Source organism: Pleurodeles waltl, chromosome 4_1, assembly GCF_031143425.1.
Source record: "Pleurodeles waltl isolate 20211129_DDA chromosome 4_1, aPleWal1.hap1.20221129, whole genome shotgun sequence".
NCBI classification, from domain to species: Eukaryota; Metazoa; Chordata; class Amphibia; order Caudata; family Salamandridae; genus Pleurodeles; species Pleurodeles waltl.
This window is the reverse complement of record NC_090442.1, coordinates 450,099,493-450,122,949: the sequence shown is the minus strand read 5'-3', so window position 1 is coordinate 450,122,949 and position 23,457 is coordinate 450,099,493.

Here is a 23,457-nt window from a genome sequence, read left to right as displayed (position 1 = left end):
TAAACAAGCATTTGCAATGCAATGGGTCTAGCGTCTGTTCGAGTTGCAGCTATTAGCGTTGTAAATTCCTAGCCATACTTTTCTTGCCAAATAAATAGAAAATGAAAAATTAAACAGTTGACAGAAGCAAGCTGATTCAAAGCACCATCACCGTCATGAGCGTGAGTGCAAGAGTTATTGGCTTCCTGTGTGAATGTCTAGAAAGGACTGCGGCTGGGATGAAAGGCAAACTGAAACCGGAGGAGGGGTCATCATATGCTGTAACAGGAGGAATCGTGACATAGTGTGATGGCTAATAAAAATGTTCACTTAGTCAAATCGCCTGGAGAGGGAACTCACCACACAAAGCAGGGACATTTCACAAAATGCACCAATACAAATGAAGCATTTAAGACAACCACAACAAAGAATGAATAGCACAAGTGGGTGTGGTTAAAAGCCCACAGAGAGATTACAACAGGCTAGAGTGCTTGAGCGCTTGACCCTAAAAACAAGGATGAATAAAAGTATTTCTCCTTGTTGCACCATGTTAATGCCACCCCTGTGGTGGTGTTAGTTTTTGGTGCTGCCACAGATTTATGATTTCTCGTAAATATGGGTCAGCATTGAAAGCAAAGGGTGTTGCAGTAGAAATCCCACAGCAACACCCATTGCAAGCCCCTCTGATGCAATAAACTGCGACTGAGGGACCCATATTTACAAGGAGGCGTAACACCATAAAAAGTGGTGTTACACCTTGTAAATATGGAGCAGTGGTTAGCGCCACTGCAGCGTCACGAAAAGTGACGTTCCGGTGACAATCAAAAACTGGGGCTCTCCAGGCAAATCTGGGACACCTGACCACCCTACAGCAGAGGCAAACCCCAATATAGCCAGATAGCATGGCTTCCAAGAAGCTCCCTGTCACATGTGAGCCTGTCCTGTTTAGCTCACACTACTTTGCATTCTATTACTAGTGTGGTGAATGTATGCAGAGCTCAACACTTATCCCATACCGGGTATCACTAACTCACTCAGGAAGTTCTTTTTCTTTTTATCTTGGTGCTTGTAGCTCCACACTTAAAAGTACCTAATTTGGCATGAGGCAGCTTGAGTTCATTGTGTACTGTCCAAATTAATGTATTCAAACCCCATCCAATGCTGGAGAGCAGAATGTGCAAGCAGAAAGGCTCACAGTTAGGGTGGCCAAGGCACTCCATGTCATTACGGACAGAGTGTCCAGTCCTGTGCTAGTGCATTCTGAGACTTGTGGTTCTTATTCATTTCAATGTGAATCAATTGTAAAGGAATGCCCAGTACTGGTTGCAGAGTGTGGGTAAGACCCAGAGTTATTTTGAAATAGAGAGCTGGTGTTTGCCATAAACGAGGGGACCGGGGTGACCAGAAATCCCCCACTCAAGATTTAGTATGTGGAAATGCTTTAATGGGAAATGTCATACTGAGAAATGGCGGCTATTTAAAGTGGGTGGGGCTGGGGTAGGGGCTCCCCTACAGCCAAGGATATTTCAAACAGAGCCCCACAATCTTTGCGCAGTTCAAAAGCTCTCTGAGGCCCATGAGCGAGTCATACAATTAGCCGAGGACTTTTCTTTCCATTCTAGGACTAGCAATCCTGGTTTTAAACTGGGTTTAGTAGGACTACAAATACAAGAATGCAGATTAAAAATCTGGACTTGCTGAGCTACCTGGGAAACTTAAGGGGTCTGTGGGTCCTAGGATGACATGGACAAAGGGTTCACCAAGCATTCCTATGTTTCAGGCACAAAGCACAACTCTGTCATTCCAAATAAAAGCCCTCTTGTCTGCTTGAGTGACTGATTAAGGTATTCACTAACCCATAACAGACACTGCCTCAAGATGCCACCATGTTCACTACTGATGCATTTACCTATCCTGTTTTTATGCCAAATACAGTTTCCGTGTTCAGATCCATTACACTTGTGTGTTTACAAGTCCCAGCATTCAAAGTAATGTTGGCTAAAACACAAGGAGTGGTGAAGATGTCACGCGGGAAACGGGTCAATTTGACAACTATGAAAAAAGATATAAGGTGAGTGGGTAACAAAGGACCCCACAGCCCCCACCGTGCCTGGTGGGGGGGCGAACTACAACACCCCCCGCCCCAGCACAGTATAGTGTGCACGGGCGGCAGGCCCCTGAAAGGTACACTGCAGGGGGACCTCCCTAAGTATCCTTATGTCACTACCTACCTACAGTCAGTCTGGCAGATTAACAGACAGCGCTTTGCATGCTTGCTGTTGGAGCATATAGCTACTATGGGAAAAGTGAAACTACAAGTCCCAAAATGCAAAAAGAGAGAAAAAGGGAAGAGCCTGAAGTTTGGAACTAGGAGGGATATACATGTTTACCTGCTTGGGCCTGGTCTGTTTGGGCTACAGCGTCACTAGCACAAACCACGTTAGGACCAGGGGATGGGGTCTTTTTTCGGACACATTTGTACACATTCAGTTAGCATCAAGATCAAAACAAGAGTGATGCACGTCTAAACTTGAACTAGTTTAAAACAAGGTACGCACAGCAAGCACCTCGGGTTCGTCTTCTGTGTCAACATGTATATTTTATTCACGTTACAGAGTGACATCTGCAGATGTTCTCACCGTTGTTAAGTAAAGACTGTTTGGGTTAGTAGCTGCAGCAGAGGGAGTGTTTTTTTTTTTGTGTGAGGAACTTGAGCTGTTAGGTGACCCTTTACTAAGTAGTGCCTGAACTGGGTGAGACAGGAGGGGTCACAACAAAACATACGAAAACACAATTGATCGGCAAGGTACTTAAACTAGCCGATTCAAAGAAGACACTAAAGGAACAATAAGTTCCCTCGCAATCAAAGTTGTAGGCAAAAGTGCAATCAGCCATGTAACAGGGGCGATGGCCAAGGTAACAAAACCACCCCAAGGAGGGACAAACTTAAAGCATTTACAAACGAAAAGAAAGGATTTTTGAAAGGCAAGCTCATGAATCAGTGATAGTGATGGGCGTGGTTAAAAGCCCAGATACATACCACAACTTCGGAAAAGCAGCGCTTGCGCACTGCTATGCTCGACCTAAAAACACTTGCCAGACAATTACTAAAACGGACTCGGCTTAAGCCCACTGTCTCTGGATATCACTTCTTACTGGACTTTTCAGAATCGTTCATTATTATAACATGAAGTTTGGTTAAAAAAATATGTCAGTAGGTATACCAAAATAAGTTAAAGCTGACCATAGCCAGACCTTAAATTTGTTATTGAAAATGTCATACTCATGGTTGGTTTTTGCTCTTTTTGCTTCATTCAACTGTAGTTCAGCATTTTCGATGTTTTTAACATTTCCACATGACATTTAAGTTCAGTCAACTAAACAAAAGACAACCATAATGGGTGCAAGTTTTTGAGTTTCATTTTTTAACAGCCCTTGTTCAAATGCCCCCATCTCATCTTCGCACAGACGTACTTACGCTCCCGTTACTTAACGTGCTCATCATTGGTTGACAAAAGCCTTGTGGCCATCGACAGGATATCAAACAGGCGAACAGACCGCGCTATACTTTTTGCTAAAATAATATTAGTACGAGGAGCAGCCTCTACATGAGCAAGTACTAGAAGCATTATAGGTTGTACTCAGTAGATGCAACTAAGTAAAATAGTTATATAGAATAATTATTATGGTTTTTGCATTTTGAGCAACCGAACCCCCATAAAAATATAGATACAGGGAGATAATTATTTCCTTGTTAGCTTTACACAGGAGTGAGCTTTTCATCTCTCGTGTACTGTGGTAGAAAGCTAGGAGACTAGAATAAAATACGCTATGACATTTTGCATGAGAATTCTAGATACAGTGGCTGTCACTGCAGTGGACTTATGACTTATACTGAGCAAGTGCAATTCATCAATAGAATCCCTCAACTTTATTCCTTGCGGTTTGCATTTATCATGTTGAAAAGTGCAGCGAAATATGTGAATTTCAACGAGTTCCCCTTCAGTAAGCCACTTGCTTGAAACCGCCCCACAAGTGCCCATTTCAGCTTTGCTACAATTTTGAAATGCAGAAGTCTATACAATTTGCAAACCTAAAAGATTGGCATTTATCCATCTTAAAGTATTAAATAAATGTTAACCTCAATTACCGTGAAGAAAACGATTAGCCATGAGTAGCGTATTTTTTTACTCCACCAGTAAAACTGGGTGAAGTTAATATTTATGGAAAATCAGGAAGCTACAAACCTTTGCACTTTTCCCATTTACATTTCCCACCATTGTTCTTATTACAGGAAAACGACTCCCTGAAAGTGTCGAAAAGTGAGTTTTATTTTAGCAATGTACATGAAAAAACGTATAGGAAAGTGTATTTTGCTACAACGAGTTTGCAAAAAAATATTTTTTCTTCTTTTTTAATAGAATTTGAAGAACCTTTAGATCCTTTCGCATGTATTTTTTTCAATGTTTGCAAATTCACATATAACTCTATGAAGTAAATGCTACAAGATGTGGTTCGTTTAGTTGAATCACAAGCCCCCTACTCGAATATTCTGTGATCTGCACGTGGTAAGTTCGAATCCCAGCACAGGCGATTCAACTTGTCATCCAACCAAGGATAGCAAATTGGATACCGCTGTGTTTTCGAAAAATAACAACTGTTATTTAAAGCACTTAGAATTGGCAACCGTGAGTTACACAGAGCTAGGTAAGAAACAAGTTATTATTTTAAGTGAGCAAAAGCGCAAATCTACAGCTCTGCACATTTACATTCTTATGAGGCTCCATTAATATTATTGCTAATTTAGCACTTTTGGAGTTTATTCAATAGCCAACACTGTGCCATAATCATTAGCACTAGAATAACATTAAGATGCCGATATGTGATTCCAAGCCCTTTACAAAGCAAACAATATATAATAATTTCATGGCACGCATTGTACTCTCAAGACATCCAATAGATAGTAGTAAAAGGGTTTAACTGATCCGAATGGTCAGTGCAGGAAATTCATTTGTTTCCAGTATTCTTCTAATTACCCTTACTGCTTTTTTTACTTTTGGATTTTCAATATGGGATACTTAGAACCCTGAGCAGTTGGGATCTAAGCAGTTACATTGCGCCAACATCTAAAAACTAATCATTATTTCGAAATTAAATTGGTATGCTTCGTCCTGGTAATTTGGATGTAACATGCAAAAATAGGGCAGATTGTACAAAAGTCAAATTCCAGATGTAAGGCTCCAGGAAAAGTTACAGACTCCTACACTGGAGAAAAACAACAGTATGTGTTTAAGAAACAATCATAGAAGCAGATTCTAGACCTGTCTTTAAAAATAAAAATAAATCAAATGCCATTTTTAGGTATTTACAAAAACAATTCCTAATTAATAGGCATATACATAAATGCCGGGGCTTTCTGGCAGCCCACTTAACCCATTGGTCTGTTCTCGTGCCATTCACGTTTAGCTTTCGCGGACTACCGCATATGAGGCCATGGGTCACCCACTTTCAGCCATTTGCTCTCCTTTCTGTGAGGGACAGCCAGATTGGCCTATTCCCCGCACAAATGGGCGACATTTTCCCCGTTTGTGCGGGAAATAAATACACCTGGCGGGTGACTGATTTTTGCGCTGGGATGCGTCCTGTGTGCGTGTATTTTGGCGATGAGGTGGCGCCTTATCATGGGTGTCTCTGGTTGCACGGAGCACTAAAGGTGCACACAGTCTCCTCAGAATAGCTTGTAGCTTGTTTTCTCACTGTTTTCCTGCTTATAGGACTCAAACACCCACACAACAAGCTCTCAGGCAATAACAGCAGGCTGTCACGGGCTCGCACACAATCATGATACAGGTAGTTACATTTAGGCGGGATGCCTCGTTGTGAGCCTAAATGTAACTACTTTTGTCATTGTTTACACCACCCCTCAGTGTTTTTTTGTTGCAGGTCCGTCATTCTAATTCAGCTCCCAATGACTGTTCTGTTTGAAGAGAATCACCTCGTCTAACCAGTGTGTGTCAGCCCTGCCAAGTTTCCTAGGTCCATACGTGAAGCGCTGCTCCAGTTAAGGTTTTTACTTTGAATTCTGGGACTTGTAGGTTTGTTTTATGTAGTCCTATATAAAACAGGACTACAAGTCCCAGAATTCAACGTAAAATACCTGGAGCAGCACATCACGCATGGACCTGGGAAACATGGCAGCTGTAGTGTTCCCAGTTCTCCAGTGAGCGGGGTGACTGGTGCTGCCACTGGGTCTGAAAAATAAAGTCTCTCTTGCTCTTTCGTGTTACACGTCGATCCTAAAATGAAAGTTAACTAATCATGGTAAAAGTAATCTGTTAATTAATGCACTCAATGGAGAGATATGTGTTTTGTCTAAGCAAAGATTTGACTCATTATAACACAGCATAGAGGGTTAATGTGCCTGCTGTAGAACTCACCATTTTTGTTACTTCAAGTTTTTAATTTACAGTCCTTCTAATATAGCGCAGACGAGTGTGAACCGGCATCCAGGCACTGCATGCACACTGCACAGCATAAGTTTAAAACCATATAGTTGAGTCTAATCTTTTGTTATTATTGGGCTGCACAAAAGGGTTCATTTGGATGTTAATAACATCTTTTTTTGTATCGACAGCCCCATCTATTGCATTATGTGTTAAATCGGACTCTGTGTTTCACCAGATCAAGAAGTCTTAGCATATCACGCATACCAGTTTAGATTATATGTGACTCCTATACCTTGTAACCATCTTACCTTTATGTAACATTTCTAGTACATTTATGAGTCATTGTGTAACATGTATGGACACTTGTGATGTAAAGTGCTCTAACACTATACCCTTACCCTGGGATGAGTAGCGCTACAAAAGAAAGTAAAGAAATAAAGTACTATTTAAATTATTATTAGTGTAATTACTCATACAGAAAGATGCATCTGATTTTCATATAGTGAATTCCTATTTAACATATAGAGGTCAACATTACAGTCAGAACCTGCCTCCAAATCATAGTTTCTCTTAAGCACTTGTGAGGTGACAACAAGCTAAATGCTTTTTCATCCTGTTTCATTGGCATATAAGTTTTAGTCTCCGGATAGCTCCCAACCAGGATGAAATACCAACAAAAGGAGTGCTGATGGTCTTTTAAGTGAGTCCTTAGTGTTAGTCCCAGCTGGAAGCAAAAAAAAGAACCTCCCATTTCACTCTACAGCTTGCTGCTCTGAAAGAAAGGAGAAAGGTTTCGGGTGCTGCTGAATGAGCCTTGGTTTGCCAAATTACACTGCATAAATTCAGCATATTCCATGACACTGGCTTGGATCCAGGTCTCAAATTCCTGCTTAATCTGGCTGGTTCCCCGTCACATCCTGCAATGATGAAAAGGAATACCTAAAGAAGGAAAGAGTGAAAAGCTTGCACTGAAGAGGAAAATGATGACATTAAAGATATGCAGATGGAGGATTTCAGAAAGATGTGGGTAGAAAAAGGCTCCATAGCCTTGGCCTTACCTTTGTCCCCTGGGCATTCAAAACTGTCTGTAACCCAGATTTCGCCTGCAAGGGTGCAGTTTACATGTCACTATCATTTTGTGTGCTCTGCAGAGAGGGCAGGGATTGGATGTGCATGTATTGTAAACATTTTAATGTTAATAACCCACTGGCAAGCACTGAGATACATTAGTTTCATCATCAGAACCCTCAATCATGCCCTGTCATTAAAAACCACCTACACTGTGAAGTCACCAAGACACCTGGAGGTCACTCAGTTCACAATGCAACATACAAGAGTCATATGTTGCAAAAAGATAATAGTTACAAAAACACATTTGGAAAAAGTAAATACTCTTAGGTAGCAGGATGAAACAGAAATGAAGGTGAAATGTAAATACGGACTGCTTTGCTGATGTGAATTACCTTAGAGTAATTATTGGGGCATTGATTACCACTTTGGCCCTTAAATTTGAAGGCATGAACATAGGGCCAGTTCGGTACACATTTCAAAGTTCATTTTAGGACATGCTCCACTTGAAGCAGTGGTTGCGTGGTATGTTTAAGGGAGCTGCACAGCCTGAGATTGCACGGGGCAGCAGTGATATATGAGTCGGAGAGTGCTAATGATGAAGGGGAATGGAATTTGATGGGACAAGTGGAGTGATGGCAGTGTCATCAGACTTGAGGGAGTGTTGGTGTTGAGATGTTGGTGAAGGGTATCACCTAAGGTTATGGGAAAGGGGTATTTTTTCTTTCTGCTCCAATAGCCTTGGTTTCAACTAGTTCACATGCAAACAATCTACTTCTTGACAAAACTGAGAGTTTTAGGCCAGTTTTTGTCGAACATGAAGACAAAGACATAGGACCTTTATAACTAGTTGTTACAGTAGGTGGTGTTGTCGAAGGACTTTGGATTGAAGGGCAAGGGACTCATTAGAGTAAGTAAATATCTCCTTTGTGCCTTTGTATATTTTAATTAGAGGGAGCGGAGCTCTCGTTGCAGCTTGCAGGACAAGTTATGGTGAAGTTTGATTTTACCCCAGGCTGGTTTCTTAATACGTGTATCATTGTGTGGTAGTAATTCTGTGAGATCTTTTAATTGTACTAGTTTAGCAGCCACGTTATCAGAGTTTCAATGTTCCCACACTTAGACTTCATTAACATAGTGTATAGTCTGCTCTTGGAAAGTTCCTTCATCAGTGTCAGGTTCAGGTTTGGATTTGTGGTGATCAAAGTGCCAGTTAGAAGGTCAAGGTTGGGACTGATCATAAAAACCCTTAGTTATTAATAACATTGGGATTAGATTTCAGAGTGTATAGATGCCCATTTAGCCTCTTCTCACTGCCAGCATATTGCGTAGAATTTTGCATTATGCTTGTAATGGTTTCCGAATGATGTTTTTGCATAAATTGAGGGTTGCAACTTTGTGCTGTTTTTTGCTCTGGTATTGGTCTGCGTTGGACTGAAATTGGGCTTGAACTTGGAAAGTTTTGGGCTTGGCACAGGTCTCAAAATCTGACGACACTGCTGCATCACTTCTTCCACATTTCGAAAGGGGAGTACCCTACAATAGTCTCCATTGTATACAAACCCTCCAGCAGGCAAACGTGCTGTGCCAGCATTGGGTTGACAGATGTCCGGCTCCCCTACAGAGCATCATTTGCAGTGTTAAGTCCTTAAAACACAATCAGCATTTTGAGTCATATTTCATCAAAAGTAAAGGTTTCAAACTGAAAGAAGTTACTGCATTTGGCTCATCAGATTATTGACCTTGATATACTTTTCTGCTGCATAAAGCATTTATAGACAGGTTTTTTTTAATGTACGTTTAACAAGATATAGAAAGTCTGTTTTGTACAAATACTTGTTGTTAACAGTATGTACCTGTGATATGTAAATCTTTTTTCTTCAGGAGCAGTATCTATTAAAAATGCCCACTGTGTTTGGGGCTGACACTATAGACATTTCATTATAGTCTCTCTTATATTACAATTGTGCTTGTTATGCAGTGCTTAATTTGATCTGATGGTTGAACTGATGACCACAAACACTATTTTTTGGGAACTGACACTCATTTTTCCTCTTTAAATATTTCCAGAGTGCAAAAGAGGTAGACACACAAAGGGGAAAAAGGAGAAACAAAAAGACAGAAACACATCACACAGGGAGTAAACAAAAGCCTTCAAGAGTGAGGTGAAGGGGCAGGGAGTATCAGGTGGTGGAATAAAGAATGCTGGGGTAGATTCTACGTTATGTATGCTTAGGCTTTTGGGAAGAGTCTCGTAGGTTGTTATGTTACAAACTGAGCACTATGTGTGTGTGTGTGGTAGCATGATCAACACTGATAGCTTGATGTGAGATGTAGCTAGTGTGAAGAGAGTAACTGCTTTGGTGTTCTTTCTCCCTCTGTCTCTCTTGCACACTCTCTCCCTGTTCCCCTACAAAACATAGATGAAGAAATGTACACTGCATAACGAGTCCAGTATTTATTCCATGTTACTGTTCCCTTCTCTCCTTTCCACTTCACAGGTAGAGGCCAGGTGCACCTTATTATGAACAGTTTCATCTTAATCCACATAATAAAAGAAATACAGCTGATGCATGATGATCTTGCCCCTATTTATTTTTGAACCTCTCAGTTTCTGCAATCTTTTCTAATGAATTCAAAAAAAGTTGTATCCTCACTCGACTTGTTGAGAGGAGAATGGGTAAGATGATTGTCTGGATAATGGTGGCCTATAATGCTCTGAGAATGTGGGAGACCCATTACTGGTGCCAGGACCTTGATGAATACCATGGGGGTGTTTTCAGGCCAAAGGGCAAGGCGATGACCTGCCAGTGGAAACCTCTCAGGGAATTCTGAGAAATGTCTGATGTTAAAAGGCAATTGGGATATGCATGTAAGCATCATGATTTTCATGAAGAAATCCCCCTTCAAGATCAAAGAAATACAACTCTGACAAGTGTTCATCTTGAATTGGGAGGTGTGGATCAAGAGATTCAGGTTTATTATCATCCAGAAATACTCTGATGCCTTTTGAACTAGGAAAACCTTTGAATAACACTCATGACCAGTTTCCAGTAGGGGAACCAGGAGGATTGATTCCTTCTGTCTCAAGAGGGAGATTATGGGGGTTATTACAATTTTGGAGGAGGTGTTAATCTGTCCCAAAAGTGACGGTAAAGTGATGGATATACCACCAGCCGTATTACGAGTTCCATAGGATATAATGGACTTGTAATGCGGCTGGTGGTATATCCGTCACTTTACCGTCACTTTTGGGACGGATTAACAGCTCCTCCAAAGTTGTAATAACCCCCTATGTCATGTAAAGCTCTCCTCCTGGTCGTCCGGCAAATAGAGTTAAAAAAAGTGAGGTTCCGGAAAATCTGGGAGAATTTCTATCAGATAACCTTGAGGGATTACCTGCTTTATACATTTGTCTTAAATTAAGTCTCTACAAAAATAGTCTAACCTCCCACAGAACCAGCAGGATTCCCAGAATAGTCAGAAACCTTGTTTTGAGTAGTTCCTCCTTGCTGGTTTAGAGGATGATCCATATTCTGTCTGCTTTGGTCAGAAATGAGATTGGTTGATGGTTTATATATTGAAAAAATCTTATGTTAAAGCCAATAGGTCTTTAAGGATGAATTGTTATTGCACTGTGCTTAAGCCTGTAGGCAGGTATTATGTTACAGGAAGTCTCACAGATTGTAGTAGGCAAGTGTTTGTCATTGGTCTTCCTTCTGGGTTCCCCCTCTAGCAAATCCTGAAGGTTGAAGATTAGCATTTTGATAATCCTTGTTAATTCTGTTGGGAGGAGTTGTTTCGCCAACTGTATATCTGTATATTTGCATACGTTTTTGACTGTATGCCTGAGGGCTGCTTGTCAGAAAGCTTATGCAGAACTCAGTGATGGACATGGCCTATAATAAAGATTATGGGCTTGATCGGTTCTTTGGAAAAATATATGTCAGATACCAAAAAACTCCTATGTTTACTGTTAAAAGTTGCTATTAATGCAGTAAACCTAATGTGCTAAGCAGTTGTTTTAAGTAAGCCTTAAATATTTATAGTTCAAATATTAAATTAAAGCTAATATGCCTTTAGGAATGGAGTGTTACTACACTATGTAAATGCTGTATAGACCAATATTTTATTACATCGAATCTCACAGATTACCATAATAGACAAGGGGTTTGGTGCTGGTTAACCCATCTGAGAAGGGAATTTGCAATGTAATAATCCTTGTTAGACCACCTTCATATGGGTTATATATGGTTTTTTAAACTTAAATTTTATCTATATTGGTATCAGTGTAAGCTTGATGATTGGCAGCTAATGTGCGGTACCGGAGGGCTCAGCTGGTTATGGTGACAAGCCAATAATGAAGGCCATAGGCTTCACTATTTAAGTGTGAAAACGCATGGCAGATGCTGTGAGAAACTGGGTTGTTGGTTGGCTGGGGTGTGGGCCATGGTCAAGCAATAGCCACAATCCCCTGCAAGGTGAATCACAAAAAGTCACTGAATTAGTCTGTGCTTAACACTGGGCAGCTTGGCACAAAAAGCAGTAAGGCTTAATGTTAGAAATTAGGGGGCCTATTTATGAGCGCTTGTGCCACCTTTGCATCATTTTTTGATGCACCAGCGGTGCAGTCAGTACACTATATTTACAAAGCAACACATTTGGACCAATGCATCAGTTTTTCTCTGCCTGTGTCGGAAAATACCTTGCCAGAACTGGCTGTCTAAAGCCGATCTTCAAATATGCAAGTTAGACGTTCCCTCATAAATTCTAACATAAAACTGATACAGTGGGTTTCCGAAGAAGTGACACAACTTCAGCAAGTGGCACACAGAGCCTGAAATGCGTAACAATTCCTGTGCATCAGCAACCCACGTGTAAGAAATGATGCAGTGGCTCTGGTATATAAAGACAGCACACACAAAACAATGTGGCTAACTCAACTGTGCTATGGGATGGAGGTGCTCATTCTTCATCTGGGACTAGCAAGGAGACCACCAGCATGTAATCTGTACAGGAGGAGGGAGCATGTCTACCGCCAGAGGATTTCCCTCTGTGATCTCAGGGAGGGTGAGGTTATCGCATATTATAGACTCAGGAGGTAATTCATCATAGGCCTGCTGAACCGGATTGCACCAAATCTGCAGCCACCAACTGACAGACCCACAAACATCCCTCTGAAGGTCAAGCTGATGGCAGTTGTCCACATGCTGGCATCTGGTTCAGTCCAGACCACAACAGATACACCGGCAGGAATATACCAGCCATCTTTCTCTGCATTCCTACCATCTCTCCTGGATGCAAACATCAGCCTCACAGCTCAGTACCTCCTTTTTCCCAAGACACCACAACAGCTGGACACCAAGCAAGGCTTCTATGCCATTGCTGCATTTACACATGTCTTAGGGGCTATGGACTGCACACATGTGCAGCTGATTCCCCCTTCAGCAACATAACATCTGCACAGGAACCAGAAGCACACATACTCTATCAACATACAGACCATCGTGGACCATTGGGAGATCTTCACAAATGTGCTGACAGGATACCCAGGGATTGCACTTGATGCCTATATCTTCAGGCACTCCATCATAAATGGCTGGTTCAAGAATGGGCTATATGAGAATGGTCTATTTTTTGGTATGCAAAAGTGAACTACATTACAGACCTACTAACAGTAACAAATGTATGACATACTAGCTATCTCTGTGTCTGTTGACAACGATAGGGCCATGTGTCCGACGGGTCTGCCTCACAAATACACCATGCATCATGGTGCACATGTATTGCAAACCCCCAAGTCACACATTTTAAGACATGCAAAGCCACTTTCTCTACTTTTGAATGGTGTAAAGGTACAGAGAAATGCAACTCTGCCCAAAATGCAGTGTAGTATCACCGTGTGCAAGGCAAGGGTTCCATGGATGTTCTGTGGGTGCTCCATGCCACTCCCATGGTTCATGAGGCATGTCATGTATCCCACACCAGCCAGTGGCAAACATATATAGATAGTCATGGCTCTGAGGGTACGTAATATGCAGGAAGGTGCCCCCTGCACAAAGACAATCCTGCATGCAATGCAGACACCCAAGTACAGTGGTGCAAGCGTGCCTGTGTCTGTGCTAGGAAGCACACTGGCCCATATTTATGGGGAATTGGAGTACAGCAGCACACAAATCGTCTTGGTACACTACCCTACGCCAACATAAAAGGGCAGGAATGCATCATATTTATGAAATACGATGCATTCCTATCCTTTCCTCCTGTTCTGGTGCACAAGATTAAAAACTCATGTGAGTGTTTCCTCAATGGCGTACAAACACCTGCTATCAGTTGAAGTTCTACTAGGTCAGTGTTGTGAGAACAAGTATTGTGGAAATGATCAAGTGTGTTGCAGTTGACTGTAAACTTGCATGTTGCCCAAAGTATCAGGACCAACACAGGAAAAAGTATGTTGAAAGACTATGGGGGTCATTCTGACCCTGGCGGTCACCGACCGCCAGGGCCAATGACCGCGGAAGCACCGCCAACAGGCTGGCGGTGCTTCCTGGGCCATTCTGACTGCGGCGGTAAAGCCGCGGTCAGAAAAGGGGAACCGGCTGTTTCCCGCCGGTTTACCCCTGGCCCAGGGAATCCTCCATGGCGGCGCTGCTTGCAGCGCCGCCATGGGGATTCCGACCCCCTTCCCGCCATCTTGGTCCTGGCGGTTTTTACCGCCAGGAACAGGATGGCGGGAACGGGTGTCGTGGGGCCCCTGGGGGCCCCTGCACTGCCCATGCCACTGGCATGGGCACTGCAGGGGCCCCCTAACAGGGCCCCACAAAGATTTTCAGTGTCTGCTTTGCAGACACTGAAAATCGCGACAGGTGCCACTGCACCCGTCGCACCCCAGCAACTCCGCCGGCTCCATTCGGAGCCGGCTTCATCGTTGCTGGGTCTTTCCCGCTGGGCCGGCGGGCGGCCTTTTGGCGGTCGCCCGCTGGCCCAGCGGGAAAGCCAGAATGACCGTGGCGGTCTTTTGACCACGGTGCGGTCATTCGGCGGTGCCCTCCGCGGTTGGAATGACCGCCTATGTGTGGCATGCCATGTCAGTGTAAGCCGCAGAGATTTTTAAATGTCAATCATGGATAAAATTGTGACACCAGCAGTAAAAAACATGTATGTCTCAACAGTACTGACAGTGTACATACACACACACATACATAAAACTTGACAGCTGCATTGGTTGTTGTAATCAGTGTTACATGAGAAAGTAGGCCAAATGTAAAGCACATATATTCAACATTGGACCTGGCCCTTTTTGGCAGGGTCATCCCCAATCTTTCTGCCCCCTTCCAACTAATTTTTCTGACCAGTTTTTGTTGGCTTTAGTACTCAGGACACTTTACCACTGCTAACCAGTTCTAAAATGCATATGCTCTCTGTGTAAATTGTATTGGTATTTGGCTTTTCCATGATTGGTATATTTGATTTACTAGTAAGTCCCTAGTAAAGTGCACTAGAGGTGCCCAGGGCCTGCATATCAAACGCTACCAGTGGGCCTGCAGCACTAGTTGTGAAACCCCCACATGAGTAGCCCTGTAAACATGGCTAAGACCTGCCACTGCAGAGTCTGTGTGTGCAAACAGGGTAAAGGAGAATCACACTCAGTTAACTTCCACTCACCCACTTGGTAGCTTAGCACGAGCAGGCAGGCTTAACTTCGGAAGCAATGTGTAAAGTATTTGTACCAACACACACAATAATATAGTGAAACACCACAAAATGGACACCACACAAGTTTAGAAACATAGGTAATATTTATCTAAATCAAACAAGACCAAACCAACAAAAAACCAACATACACAAGTCAAGATATGAATTTTCAAAAGAATAAGGCACTCATTACGACCCTGGCGGTTGGTGATAAAGCAGCGGTAACATTGCCAACAGGCCGGCGATAACAAATATGAAATTATGAACACAGCGGAAACCGCTCAGACAGACAGCCATTTTAACACACCGACCACCAGGGCGAAATCAACAGGCACCACGGCAGGAACCGCCTACAGCCCGGCGGAAGGCAATGTTCTGCCCACTGTATCTTTTCCGAGGCAGTACCAATGACATCAAAAGCGTGGCAGAAACAGATTTCAGAAGTCAAAGGACTCACCTCTTGACACTCAGGGAAGAACCACGCCTCCATGGAGCCTGAGTTGCATGTGTTCCCCATGATCTTCTACCTTCTGCTCCATTATGAATACCAACGCCGGCGAAGACGACTACAGTGAGTACAGCTACCTACCACATAGGGGAGGGGGGAGGAACAAAAGAGTGACACACACATGCAACATGCAGCCCACCAACACCATACACACAAGCAGATGCAGTAACATTATATATTCACCCTGTACCCCTCAGGAATAGTGCAAGGACAACCACTATAGAGTAAAAGGAGTGTAATAAGATAAAATACCATAAATACGTGCATCCAAATCAACAAGTATATACATATTCACAATTGTAGGGACACTGCCCAGTCCTCAATGTCCGTGGGCCACAGGGCCACATCACATAGTCCAAGCCCCCAACTCACTCCTGCAACAACACGGAGAGAACACTGCAGGGGCATCATGTTGAAAATAGACAGGCATCTCAGGGGGACGGGGAATTGGGGTCATCTCAGCTGGAAGATGGTACAACACCACTGGTCCTGGAGGGGCCAACATGCCTTGTGCTTGGTCCTGGGGAGTGCAAGGCCACAGTACCTCAAGGGGGTAATTTGCCCACTGCCTGGTCCTGGGGAGTGCAAGGCCACAGTCTCTCAAGTGGGTGACTTCTTCCATTGGTTCTGGAGGGGGCATTGTGCCCAGTGAGCTCCTTCCTGTGGAGGATGAGGTGAGTGGATGGCTTCTTCCACTGGTTCTGGAGGGGGCATTGTTCCCAGTGAGCTTCTATGTGTGGAGGATGGGGTGAGTGGATGGCTCCTTCCACTGGTTCTGAAGGGGGTATTGTGCCCAGTGAGCTTCTTCCTGTGGAGGATGGGGTGAGTGGATGGCTTCTTCCACTGGTTCTGGAGGGGGCATTGTGCCCTGTGATGCAGATCTTGGGGAGTACAAGGTCACAGTCTCACACCTGGGTGTCAGACCCACAGGATTTGCTGGGGCCAGGCCGCACAACAGCCCATGGAGGCAGGACTACACACTGTCCACTGGTGGTGACGGCTACTCATTGGTGGTAGTGGTGGTGCTGCTGATGGAGCTGGCAGTGGTGGGGGGAGGCTCCAGCCCTTTCCCTGCAGCCTCGGGCGGCTGCCCCGTGGGGCTGCTGCTGGCGGTGCTGGCAGTGGTGGTGGGAGGCTCTAGCCCTTCCCCTGCAGCCTCGGACAGCTGCCCACTGGGGCTGCTGCTCCTGGCAGTGGTGCTGGTGGCGGTGTGGGTGGCAGTGCTGGTGGCGGTGCTGGCAGTGGTGGGGGGAGGCTCTAGCCCTTCCCCTGCACCCTCAGACGGCTTCCTACTGGGGCTGCTGCTGCTGGTGGCGGTGCTGGTGGCGGTGCTGGCAGTGGTGGGGGGAGGCTCCAGCCCTTCCCCTGCAGCCTCAGACGACTGCGCACTGGGGCTGCTGCTGCTGGCAGTGGTGCTGGTGGCGGTGCTGGTGGCGGTGCTGATAGCGGTGCTTGTGGCGATGCTGGTAATGGTGGGGAGAGGCTCCAGCCCTTCCCATGCAGCCTCGGATGGCTGAACCACCAAGGTTGGTGGTGGGGGCTCCGACTGAGTGCCAGCACCAGGCCTCTTGTCCTTTCTGCCTGCTGGTGAAGGCCCCTTGCCCTTCCTTTCAGCAGCCAGGGATTGTTCCTTGCCCTTCTGTTTAGCAGCTGGTGATGCCTCCTTGCCCTTCCATTTAGCAGCTGGGGTGCCTCCTTGCCCTTCCTTTTAGCAGCTGGGGGTGTCTCCTTGCCCTTCCTTGCAGCACTTGGTGCAGGCACCCTTTCAGTGTGGCTGCCTGTTGCCCGGAATCCTCTTCCACCTGGAGTAGCTGTGGACACTACTGTGCCCGTGGACTGGATGACTGAGGTACTTGCCTGGGATTTGTCCGCCCTGGCCTGACATGAGGGGCGGGGTGGGGGAGGGGTAGGGAAGAGGTCAATGGTGGAGAGGAAAAGCTTCTTAGAGACATTGGGGCAGGAAGAGAGAGATGGTTTGGGAGTGGAAGATGAAGGAGTGGTGGTAGGAGGTGTCTCTCTGCTGTGTTTGGGTGCAGGTGCATGGGCTGGATGCTGTTGTGAGGTGGATGGTTGTTGGGTGTCTACGTGCTTGTGTTTGTGTACTTTGGGAGGAGGGGGCACAGACACAGTGGGAGAGGACACAGGGGACATGTGCGTTGAAGTAGGGGGGGTGACTGCCAGTGAGGGGCATGTGCTGTTAGGTGTGCTGGTGATGGCGGTAGTGGATGAGGATGTAATGCATGCAGGTGGGAGTGGAGACGCAACTGGGAAGAAGGTGGACGAGGAGGAGGGTGCCACAGTGGAGGCAGTGGATGTTGGTATGTCTGATTCTGGATGGTGTTTGTGTAAGTCCCTGCGGGATGACGTGTGGTGCTTGTGTTTGCCATGTCCACTCTTGTGTGTTGTCCTGGGTGCATGCTTGTCTGACTGTGTGCTTGGGATAGGTTGGGGTTGAGCGAAATGGGATTGGGTAGAGGAAGTTGGAGGGGGAGGCTAGAAACAGGGACAATGGCTGCCATCAAAGAGGATGCCAAAGCCTGGATTGATCTATGTTGGTCCACCATGCCAGTGTGAATGCCTTCCAGGAATGTATTTGTCTGTTGCATTTGGGCTGCCAGCCCTTTGATGGCATTCACAATGGTTGACCACCCAACAGATATAGATCACAGGAGGTCAATAGCCTTCTCATTCAGGGCAGCAGGGCTAACTGGGGAAGGGCCTGAGGTGCCTGGGGCAAAAGAGATGCCCACCGTCCTGGGTGAGCAGGCACGGGAAACTCGCTGAGGGGCTGCTGGGAGGGCGTTGCTGGTACAGGGGTGATGGCTGTACCTGTAGATGGGGTAGTCACAGAGGTGCCCGCCACCACCAGGGAGCTTCCATCAGAGGAGGAATCTGTGTCCGACCTGTCCCCTCCTGTCTCTGCCGTGGTGCTCCCCTCGCCCCACTGGTGTCCTCAGCGTCGGAGGGCTCTGCCTCCTGGGTCCTGTGGGATGCAGATCTCTCCGTCGCCGGTGCCTCTGCTCCTCCACCAGATGATGATAATGCACATAAGGACAGGGTGACAAAACAAAAAGGGGGGGAGACACAAAGGATACCCTTGGTCAATGGCGTCAACAACACCACTGTTGGCGTACACGACACACTCACACACAGGGAACAGCCCTATGCACTAGGCAATACACTACCAGTCACAATGCTAGTCACCAGGCCATAGATAGGGACACATAACACCAATTGCAGCATCCCTGAGACCCACAGACCCTTGCCCAGTAGTGGATGCCTACTAGCATGTTTGTAGTACTTTCACATCAGAACCCTGCCCAACATGGGACCAACCCTGCTATACAGGCTTGGCCTAGGGGCACCAACAGAGAGGATCCCACCCCACCATGCAAACGTTTTATATTAGGGCATTGTACTCAGCCCCTTGTGGCTGCTGTGATGCCCCCAAGAGCCCATCCAGCTCCGGATAGGCCACCGCCAATATGTGGGCCATCAGGGGGGTCAGGGTTTGACGGTCACCCCTTCTTCGTTGGGAGGTGTGGTATTGTATTTATATCTGTATCAACATTGTAGGTAATGTTTTTGTAGTATATTAGGGTATGTTTATATGTTATGTTTTAAGGTTATTTGTTTTGTGTAGTTTTCATTTGTTATCTTCTGGTCCCTCCTTCAGCATTTAGTTTCTCCCTCAGCTGGACAGCATTCCGTGCTGGACAGTTGATGGAGCTGGAGGTTTTGCTGTAGGCTGGAGTTCCTGTTATTTTACCTGTGAACTTTCCTGGAATAAATGGTTCTATAATCATCACCTGCGGGGACTTGGACTCTTCTTCAACCCTCTTACTACATTTTGGCGACGAGGATGGGATGTTGTTAAGGGGTAACAAACTTGTTCCTCCAACATCTTTACGTGACCGGCTTGTTTCTCTCTCTCATTCGGGGCATCCTGGCATAAGCAAAACTAAGGAAAGAATGAGGGCTTCTTATTGGTGGCCAGGAATGGATATTGCTTTAGAAAGGAGAGTACGAGATTGTGTTGAATGCTGTTTAGCAGACAAGACACTTAAGGTGAGGACTCAACCGTTAGTACTTAAAGAAATTCCAAATGAAGTGTGGGAAGAAGTTGCTATTGACATTTTGGGTCCTGTGTCCTCTGGGTCTAGTTCTAAGTATATCATTGTGCTGATGGACATGCTTTCCCGTTGGCCTGAGGTGTGCATAGTTTCTGAGATCACTTCGAAGATAGTGGTGGACTTTTTGTCCAAAGTTTTCAGCAGGGAGGGCAATCCTTGTGCGATTTTGTCAGACAATGGGGTTCAATTCACCTCGAAGTTTATGAGAGATTTCCTTGTGTCAAGAGGAATTGTTCACAAAAAATGTGCTCTCTATCATCCGTAAACCAATGGTATGGTGGAACGGTTTAATAGAACTTTGAAAGAAATCATACAATTAGCTAAATTAAATGGTGTTGCGTGGGAGAGTTGGGTGGGAGGAAAAGTTGAAGAGTACAGGTTTACTCCACATTCCAGCACTGGACAGACTCTGTTCTTATTGTTTAGGAAACGAGTGCCACATACCAAAATCAATCCTCCTTGGCTTAGGAAACATCTTTCTTGTGTTGTGGATAAAGAATCTATTGAGAAAAACGCTAAAGATAAAGATGAATATCACTGTCTTAAAAGGAAAGAAATCTATGACGTTCGTAATTCTGTCAAAGAAAGCGTTGTACATGTTGGAGACAAAGTTAGAGTTAAATTACCTAGAATTTACAGGTCTAGTACTTCCAAGTTCAGTCCTGTACATGAAGTTGTTAAAGTGTTTAGAGGGGCTGTTAAACTTGATGATGGACGGATCTGGAATATGAATAGAATTGTTGTGATTTAACTCATATAGAGAGGGGGTGGTGTGGTATTGTATTTATATCTGTATCAACATTGTAGGTAATGTTTTTGTAGTATATCAGGGTATGTTTATATGTTATGTTTTAAGGTTATTTGTTTTGTGTAGTTTTCATTTGGTATCTATTGGTCCCTCCTTCAGCATTTAGTTTCTCCCTCAGCTGGACAGCATTCCGTGCTGGACAGTTGATGGAGCTGGAGGTTTTGCTGTAGGCTGGAGTTCCTGTTATTTTACCTGTGAACTTTCCTGGAATAAATGGTTCTATAATCATCACTTTGACTCTTCTTCAACCCTCTTACTACAGGAGGCCATCCCCAGCAGATTGTGTGCCTGGTGGACCAGTACATCTCCCACATCAATGCAAAATACCCAGGGTCTGTGCATGATGCCTTTATCCTGAGAAACAGCAGCATCCCAAATGTGATGGCTCAACTCCAGAGTCACAGGGTGTGGCTAATAGGTGAGCCCTGGTTCCCACCAATTATATGTTGGTGTTTGGGTATGGTGTGGGCCCTAAGGGTTAGTCTGTGGCTAACAGTTGTCCCTCGATATTTGCAGCTGACCCTGGTTAACCCAACCTCTCATGGCTCCTGACCCCTGTGAGGAATCCCAGAACAAGAGCAAAGGAACATTACATTGAGGCACATTGGTGATCAAGAAGAACTATAGAGTGGACCTTTGGCCTCCTGAAGGCCAGGTTCTGTTGCTCCATCTAACAGGTGGATCCCTGTGCTACTCACCCAAGAAGGTCTGCCAGATCATCATGGCATGCCATATGTTGCACAGCCTTGCCTTGCATCGCCAGGTGCCTTTTCTGCAGGAGGAGGAGGCTGGAGATGGCCATGTGGCAGCAGTGGACCCTGTGGACAGTGAAGATGAGGAGGCAGAGGATGAGAATGAGGACAATAGAAGTGCATTCATTCATCAATACATCCAATGACACACAGGTAAGACTGTGTAAATTCACATTTAATTGACAGTTTTGTATTTGATATTGTCACTGGCAGGCTATTTTTCCCACTTCTATGGCCCCTCATTGTACCCTTTGGCATCTCTATTTACAGATATTTGTGCCCCACTATTGCTCCTGGTGTGTTGACTGCAGCCAACTACAGGTCTTACCTATGTATACATTACTGTACAGTTGAATTGCAATGTTTAAACCTTGATAAACAAATACATACTTAAATCATTTGACATGCTCCTTAAAGGGTGTTTATTTAAGAGCTAAGAAGTAGAGGGGGTAGTGGAATGGGCTGGGTTGATGATGGAGGAAAGACCAGGATAGAGTCCAGTCTATTTGTATCACAGGTGCATTGTCCAAGGGGGCATAGGAAGGGGAGCAATGGCAGTTCAAGGTGGACAGGGTGACATAGTGGGACACAATGGTGACAATCAGGAGAGTCATATTTCCTGGCAGGGGTCTTGGCAATAGCCTCTGGCTTCTGCCTGGATCACAGGGAACATTTGTGGAGTGGTTCTCCTTCTGCAGGGGGAGGAGTGCTGGTGGCCTGTTGGTCCTGTGGCTGGGCCTCCTCTCCACTAGCGGCAGCAGAGGTGGAGGGCTGTTCATCGGTTTGGCTAGTGTCAGGGGCCCCGTGGTGTGGCACTGCCTTCCTCATAGTGTTGGCCATGTCTGCCAGCACCCCTGCAATGGAGACCAGGGTGGTGTTGATGTCCACGTCCTTCCTGATCCCCAGGTACTGTCCCTCCTGCAGCCGCATGTTCTCCTGAAACTTGTCCAGTATCTGGCCCAGCATATCCCGGGAATGCTGGTATGCTCCCAGGATCGTGGTGAGTGCCTCCTGGATAGTCCATTCCCTGGGACTGTCCTCCCCCTATCGCACAGCAGTCCTCCTAGCTTCCCTGTTTTCCAGTGCCTCTGTCCCCTGAACCGTGTGCCCACTGCCACTGATCCCTGCAATGGTGACCAGGGTGGTGTTAATAGACTTCAAGTCCTCCCTGATCCCCAGGTACTGTTCCTCCTGCAGCCGCTGGGTCTCCTGCAACTTGGCCAGTAGCGTGCCCATGGTCTCCTGGGAATGGTTGTATGCTCCCATGATGTTGGAGAGTGCCTCGTGGAGAGTGGGTTCCCTGGGCCTGCCTTCCCCCTGTCGCACAGCAGTCCTCCTAGCTTCCCTGTTATCCTGTGCCTCTGTCCCCTGAACCGTGTGCCCACTGCCACTTACCCCAGGTCCCTGAGTGTCGCGTGTTTGTGGGGTGGCCTGGGGTCTCTGTAGAGGTGGACACACTGCTGATTGACGTGTCCTTGTGACAGAGGTATGGGCCCGCTGGGTGGGTGCTGTAGTGGTGTTTCCTGAGGGGGGAGGCTCTGTGAAGGTGTGTGACTGTGCCTGGGTAACCGACTGTCTGGAAATCCCTGATGGGCTAGCTTGGTCATCCAGATCCAGGTGAGTAGAGCTGCTGTCATCACTGTGGGCCTCTTCTGTGGGGGGACTGGATGTTGCTGGCACCTCTTCTCCAGTGACATTGGCTGGGATACCTGTGGGGATGCGAATGCAATGTTATTGTTTTTGCATGTGACATAGGCCCTCATTCTGACCTTGGCGGTCGGCGGAGAGGCGGCGGTCGGACCGCGAACAGACCGGCGGTATAAAAAATGGCATTCTGACCGCGGCGGTCACCGCCGCGATCGACCGCCACTTCCCCACTCCGACAGCCACGGCGGTCATGACCGACGGGCTGGAGTCTGCGCACTCCGGTCCGGCGGCCGACCCAAGACCGCCAACGGTATCATGACCCTGCTTACCGCCGCGGTTTCTGGCGGTTGGGAACCGCCATGCGAACCATGGCGGTAGGCACTATCGGGGCCAGGGAATTCCTTCCCTGGCACTGATAGGG